The following is a 7,939-nucleotide window of genomic DNA, read 5'->3' as shown; positions in this document are numbered from 1 at the left end:
TGTTCTTATTTCTCATACTGTATCTTCTCTGACTCCATCATACACCCTCTTTGCATTATCTATTCCTTAAATATGGTTGGCCTAAAGAGTTCAAGTCTAAATAGATTCTTCTTTCCTGTCTATTGCTTTTCTATGATTTTTGTTAACTATATTTTAATGACAGTAAATATACATGCCCAAGCTAGAATTATCTTTCAAGATTCAAATTCATATATATTATTGCTTACTAAACATTTCAATCACCCCAACCTAAAATAACTAAAAGTTAATTTATTCCCCTCCACAAATAAACATTTGTTCCACTAACATTCTCTGTACCTTCACCCAGTCATGATGCTTGGAACCAACCTAGAATATATTATTGAATCCTCCTTATCCCTGAATTTCCTATGTCCAGTCAATAACCAAGTCTTTTCATATTGCCTCCCAAATAATCCACTTCTTTCTGATGACCTACATCCTAGTTTATGTCACTATCCTTTTTTTTATACTGTTTTGCTACTTGCTTTATTATTCTTAACAATCTAGTTAGAACTTACTTTTATGAATTTTATTTTATTTTATTTTTATGCAGCAGGTTCTTATTAGTTATCTATTTTATACATATTAGTGTATACATGTCAATCCCAATCTCCCAATTCATCCCACCGCTCCTCTACCCCCACCCCCACTTTCCCCGCTTGTTGTCCATACATTTGTTCTCTACATCTGTGTGTCTATTTCTGCTCTGCAAACCGGTTCATCTGTACCATTTTTCTAGATTCCACATATATGTGTTAATATACGATATTTGTTTTTCTCTTTCTGACTTACTTCACTCTGTATGACAGTCTCTAGGTCCATCCACGTCTCTACAAATGACCCAATTTCATTGCTTTTTATGGCTGAGGAATATTCCACATCTTCTTCATCCATTTTTCTGTCGCTGGGCATTTAGATTGCTTCCATGACCTGGCTATTGTAAATAGTGCTGCAGTGAACACTGGGGTGCATGTGTCTTTTTGAATTATGGTTTTCTCTGGGTATATGCCCAGTAGTGGGATTGCTGGGTCATATGGTAATTCTATTTTTAGTTTTTTAAGGAACCTCCATACTGTTCTCCATAGTGGCTGTATCAATTTACATTCCCACCAACAGTGCAAGAGGGTTCCCTATTCTCCTCACCCTCTCCAGCATTTGTTGTTTGTAGATTTTCTGATCATGGCCATTCTGACTGGTGTGAGGTGATACCTCATTGTAGTTTTGATTTGCATTTCTCTAATAATTAACGATGTTGAACAGTTTTCATGTGCTTCTTGACCATCTGTATGTCTTCTTTGGAGAAATGTCTATTTAGGTCTTCTGCCCATTTTTTGATTGGGTTGTTTGTTTTTTTAATATTGAGCCTCATGAGCTGTTTCTATATTTTGGAGATTAATCCTTTGTTGATTCGTTTGCACATATTTTCTCCCATTCTGAGGGTTGTCTTTTCATCTTGTTTATGTTTTCCTTTGCTGTGCAACAGCTTTTAAGTTTCATTAGATCCCATTTGTTTATTTTTGTTTTTATTTCCATTACTCTAGGAGGTGGGTCAAAAAAGATCTTGCTGTGATTTATGTCATAGAGTTTTCTGCCTATGTTTTTCTCCTAGAGTTTTATAGTATTCCGTCTTACATTTGGGTCTTTAATCCATTTTGAGTTTATTTTTGTGTATGGTATTAGGGAGTGTTCTAATTTCATTCTTTTACATGTAGCTGTCCTGTTTTCCCAGCACCACTTATTGAACAGGCTGTCTTTTCTCCATTGTATATCCTTGCCTCCCTTGTCATAGTTTGGTTGACCATAGGTGTGTGGGTTTATCTCTGGGCTTTCTGTCCTGTTCCATTGATCTATGTTTCTGTTTTTGTGCCAGTACCATATTGTCTTGAATACTGGTACATTTGTAGTATAGTCTGAAGTCAGGGAGTCTGATTGTTCCAGCTCTGTTTTTCTTCCTCAAGATTGCTTTGGCTATTCAGGGTCTTTTGTGTCTCCATACAAATTTTAAGACTTTTTGTTCTAGTTTTGTAAAAAATGCCTGTCGTAATATGACAGGGACTGCACTGAATCTGTACATTGCTTTGGGTAGTATAGTTCTTTTCACAGTATTGATTCTTCCAATCCAAGAACATGGTATATCCCTCCATCAGTTTGTGTCATCTTTGTTTTCTTTCATCAGTGTCTTACGGTTTTCTGAGTACAGGTCTTTTACCTCCTTAGGTAGGTTTATTCCTAGGTATTTTATTCTTTTTGTTGCAGTGGTGAATGGGATTGTGTCCTTAATTTCTCTGTCTGCTCTTTCATTGTTAATGTATAGGAATGCAAGAGATTTCTGTGCATTAATTTTGGATTCTGCAACTTTACCAAATACATTGATTAGCTCTACCAGTTTTCCGGTAGCATCTTTAGGATTATCTATGTATAGTATCATGTCTTCTGCAAACAGTGACAGTTTCACTTCTTCTTTTCCAATTTGTATTCCTTTTATTTCTTTTTCTTCTCTGATTCCCATGGCTAGGACTTCCAAAACTATGATGAATAATAGTGGTGAGAGTGGACATCCTTGTTTTATTCCTGATCTTAGAGGAAATGCTTTCAGTTTTTCACCATTGAGAATGACATTTGCTGTGCATTTGTCGTATATGGCCTTTATTACGTTGAGGCAGGTTCCCTCTATGCCCACTTTCTGGAGAGTTTTTATCATAAACGTGTGTTGAATTTTGTCAGAATCTTTTTCTGCATCTATTGAGATAATCATATGTTGTTGTTTTTTTAACATCTTTACTGGAGTATAATTGCTTTACAATGGTGTGTTAGTTTCTGCTTCATAGCAAAGTGAATCAGTTATACATATACATATGTCCCCATATCTCTTCCCTCTTGCATCTCCCTCCCAGCCTCCCTATCCCACCCCTCTAGGTGGTCACAAACCACTGAGCTGATCTCCTTGTGCTATGTGGCTGCTTCCCACTAGCTATTTTATGTTTGGTAGTGTATATATGTCCATGCCACTCTCTCACTTTGTCCCAGCCCATTCTCTAGTAGGTCTGCATCTTTATTCCTGTCTTGCCCCTAGGTTGTTCTGACCACTTTTTTTTTCTTCTTTTTTTTAGATTCCATATATATGTGTTAGCATATGGTATTTGTTTTTCTCTTTCTGACTTGTCTCTAGGTCCATCCACCTCATTACAAATAACTCAGTTTCGTTCCTTTTTATGGGTGAGTAATATTCCACTGTATATATGAGCTACATCTTCTTTATCCATTCATCTGTCAATGGACACTTAGGTTGCTTCCATTTCCTGACTATTGTAAATACAGCTGCAATGAACATTTTGGTACATGACTCTTTTTGAATGAATCGTATGGTTTTTATTCTTCAGTTTGTTAATGTGGTGTATCACACTGATTGATTTGCATAAATTGAAGAATCCTTGCATCCCTGGGATAAACCCCACTTGATCATGGTGTATGATCCTTTTAATGTGTTGTCGGATTCTGTTTGCTAGTATTTTGTTGAGGATTTTGCATCTATATTCATCAGTGTTATTGCTCTGTAATATTCTTTTTTTTGTAGTATCTTTGCCTGGTTTTGGTATTAGGGTGATGGTGGCCTCATAGAATGAGTTTGAGAGTTTTCCTTCCTGTGCAATTTTTTGGAAGAATTTGAGAAAGATAGGTGTTAGCTATTCTCTAAATGTTTGATAGAATTCCCTTTGAAGCCATCTGGTACTTAACTTTTGTTTGTTGGAAGATTTTTAATCACAGTTACAATTTCATTACTTGTGATTGGTCTGTTCATATTGTCTATTTCTTCCTGGTTCAGTCTTGGAAGGTTATACCTTTCTAAGAATTTTTCCATTTCTTCCAGGTTGTCTATTTTATTGGCATAGAGTTGCTTGTAATAGTCTCTTAGGATGCTTTGTATTCCTGCAGTATCTGTTGTAGCGTCTCCATTTTCATTTATAATTTTAATGATTTGAGTCCTCCCCCTCTTTTTCTTGATGATTCTTGCTGAGGGTTTATCAATTTTGTTTATCTTCTCAAAGAACCAGCTTTTAGTTTTATTGATCTTTGCTGTTGTTTTCTTTGTTTCTATTTCATTTATTTCTGCTCTGATCATTATGATTTCTTTCCTTCTACTAACTGTGGATTTTGTTTGTTCTTCTTTCTCTAGTTCCTTTAGGTGTAAGGTTAGATTGTTTATTTGAGATTTTTCTTGTTTCTTGAGGTAGGCTTGTATTGCTATAAACTTCCCTCTTAGAACTGCTTTTGCTGCATCCCATAGGTTTTTGATCCTCATGTTTTCATTGTCATTTGTCTCTAGGTATTTTTGATTTCCTCTTTGATTTCTTCAGTGATCTCTTGTTTATTTAGTAATGTATTGTTTAGCCTCCACGTGTTTGTGTTTTTTATGTTTTTTTCCATGTAATTGATTTCTAATCTCATAGTGTTGTGGTCAGAATAGATGCTTGATATGATTTCAATTTTCTTAAATTTACTGAGGCTTGATTTGTGGCCCAAGATATGATTTATCCTGGAGAATGTTCCCTATGCACGTGAGAAGAAACTGTTATGTGCTGTTTTCTAATGGAATGTCCTATAAATGTCAAATCTGTCTGGCCTGTTGTGTCATTTAAAGCATGTGTTTCCTTATCAATTTTCTGTCTGGATGATCTGTCCTTTGGTTGAAGTGAGGTGTTAAAGTCCCCCACTATTACTGTGTTACTGTCAATTTCCTCTTTTATAGCTGTTAGCATTTGCCTTATGTACTGAAATGCTCCTATGTCGGGTGCATATATATTTATAATGTTATATCTTCTTCTTGGATTGATCCCTTGATCATTATGTAGTGTCCTTCCTTGTCTCTTATAACATTTTTTATTTTAAAGTCTATTTTATCTGATATGACTATTGCTACTCCAGATTTCTTTTGATTTCCATTTGCATGGAATATCATTTTCCATCTCCTCACTTTCAGCCTGTATGTGTCCCTAGGTCTAAAGTGGGTCTCTTGTAGACAGCATATATATGGGTCTTGTTTCTGTATCCATTCAGTGAGCCTGTGTCTTTTGGTTGGAGCATTTATTCCATTGACATATAAGGTAATTATTTGTACATACGTATATCCCTATTACCACTTTCTTAGTTGGTTTGAGCTTTTTTTTTTTTTTTGCAGTACATGGGCCTCTCACTGTTGTGGCCTCTCCCCTTGCAGAGCACAGGCTCCGGACACGTAGGCTCAGCGGCCATGGCTCACAGATCCAGCTGCTCCGCAGCATGTGGGATCTTCCTGGACCGAGGCACGAACCCTTGTCCCCTGCATCGGCAGGCAGACTCTCAACCACTGCACCACCAAGGAAGCCCTGAGCTTTTTTTATAGGTCATTTTCCTCTCTTGTGTTTCCCGCTTAGAGAAGTTTCTTTAGCATTTGTTGTAGAGCTGGTTTGATGGTGCTTTTGCTTGTCTGTAAAGGTTTTAATTTCTCCTTCAAATCTGAATGAGATCCTTGCTGGGTAGAGTAATCTTGGTTATAGGTTCTTCCCTTTCATCACTTTAAATATATCATGCCACTGTCTTCTGGCTTGTAGAGTTTCTGCTGAGAAATCAGCTGTTAACCTTATGGGAGTTCCCTTGTATGTTATTTGTCATTTTTCCCTTATTGCTTTTAATAAATTTTCTTTGTCTTTCATTTTTGTCAGTTTGATTACTATGTGTCTTGGCACGTTTCTCCTTTGGTTTATCCTGTATGGGACTCTCTGCACTCCCTGGACTTGGGTGGCTATTTCCTTTCCTGTGTTAGGGAAGTTTTCGACTTATAATCTCTTCAAATATTTTCTCGGGTCCTTTCTCTCTCTCTTCTCCTTCTGAGACCCCTATAATGTGAATGTTGGTGTGTTTAATGTTTTCCCAGAGATCTCTTAGGCTTTATTCATTTCTTTTCTCTTTATTCTGTTCTGCAGCCGTTAATTCCACCTTTCTGTCTTCCAGGTTATTTATCTGTTCTTCTGCCTCAGTTATTCTGCTATTGATTCCTTCTAGTGTATTTTACATTTTAATTTTTGTATTGTTAATCTCTGTTTGTTTGTTCTTTAATTCTTCTAGGTCTTTGTTAAACATTTCTTGCATCTTCTCGATCTTTGTCTCCATTCTTTTTCTGTGGTCCTGGATCATCTTCACTTTCATTATTCTGAATTCTTTTTCTGGAAGGTTGCCTATCTCCGTGTCATTTAGTTGTTTTTCTGGGGTTTTATCTTGTTCCTTCATGTGGTACATAGTCCTCTGCCTTTTCATTTTGTCTGTCTTTCTGTGAACGTGGTTTTCGTTCCACAGGCTGCAGGATTGTAGTTATTCTACTAACCTTCTTTTTACACTCGATTGCAACAGTCTCCAACTCTTTCCTTTCCCTCAAGGTCACAAGCTGAAATCCATCTTCTTTACCCAGTTCAGAATGATGCTCATCATCTAAATCATAATCTGGACGTGCCATCTTCTGCTTAAAAGTTTTAAGTGTCTTTTATTGTCTGTATCAGAGAATTTCAAAATGTTTTCTCTAAAAGCCTCAAGGTTCATTGGAAGGTATACAGGGTCCATGTGGTGATGGTGGGGCTTTGTGGGGGAATTTGACCAGACAGAGACTGTCCAGTTCTTCCTCTTCACTGTGCTGTTACACCTTCCTTTTCGCAAGCAGAGTAATTCTACTTTTATATATTCTGTATATTGTAGTTCCACATAGCATCTTATTTGAGGTAAAAGAATGAAAGAGGTGAAAGAAAGGAAGGAAACTGACTACTTTACAAAGTCTGAAAGCTATCAGCCTATATAATATGCAAGGTTGACAACCCATGGCATGACCTAGCCTCTGACCAGTTCACCAGCCTCATCTCTTAAAACTCTCTTGCCTTTTAATTTACGCTACATCACATTCATCTTGCCACTTACTTATTAAAGGAAAGATGGGGTTTTACTGTGCTACTGCCCTGAGAAGAATATTCCCTTTGAATTAGGCCTATTCTAATTTTGTTTCTTCTTGAACTCATGAATCTGCTTTACGTTGCACAGTTTTTTCATAGAATTGAGCTTCTGAATTCTAATCTTTTCAGTTTTTCATACTCATTTCCAGGAGGCTGGCTTTCTTCCCTTGCCATTCAAAGCGATCCCATCCTTTTCATCAGTATGGCAGGTGGCCCTATAAAACTGAGCAGCTGTGAATCTTTCTAAGAGACCCTTCAGGGATGAGTTGAGAGCCATGTTTGACCTGTTTATGTTTGGGAAGTTGTTTTGTTTTGTGTTTTTCCAAATCCTCTTTCCAGATTACTTTAAAAGTGGACTATACACCCACTAACTAGGCAAGTTAGTGGACCATACACCCACTAACTAGGCAAGTATTTCTCAGGAAAGTCAGCTAGGTGGAAGATGAATCTAAAATTAAGATAGCTTCCATTTGTTTAAGTGTCATTCTCAATATAATATTCTTTTTCGAGAAGCAGTCATTAATATGCATTTTAAGACTTAATTTAGAAACAGAGTCTGTCATTGATCACCTCTCTGTTTACTTTTTACCGTCTGCTGAGAGCACAATGTTAGACTCTCTTATAAGCTGCTTTTCCTTCTCCCTTCCCTCTTTACTAGCCTCAACACCTTCCTCTGAGACCTTTGTTAAAAAGATCAAGAGCAGAGGTTTTAGAATTCATAAATATTGCAGCAGTTTCCTGCTCCTTGGAGAGTGGCTTCTCTAGATCGAAATGGCTTCCTATGGGGGCAGAGAGTGTTTTAAAACCAACAAACCAGAAAGAATAGAACGAAAAGCTCTCTTCAATAAACACACAACCACATTAGTGTGGGGGCTAAATAAATAAGTGTCATCACGTAAGAGATACTCAGTTCTTTTTAAAAACTAGGAATTTTCTTCAAAATTATG

This window comes from Delphinus delphis, chromosome 7 (assembly GCF_949987515.2).
Source record: "Delphinus delphis chromosome 7, mDelDel1.2, whole genome shotgun sequence".
NCBI lineage: Eukaryota > Metazoa > Chordata > Mammalia > Artiodactyla > Delphinidae > Delphinus > Delphinus delphis.
Note: the sequence above shows the minus strand (reverse complement) of the source record.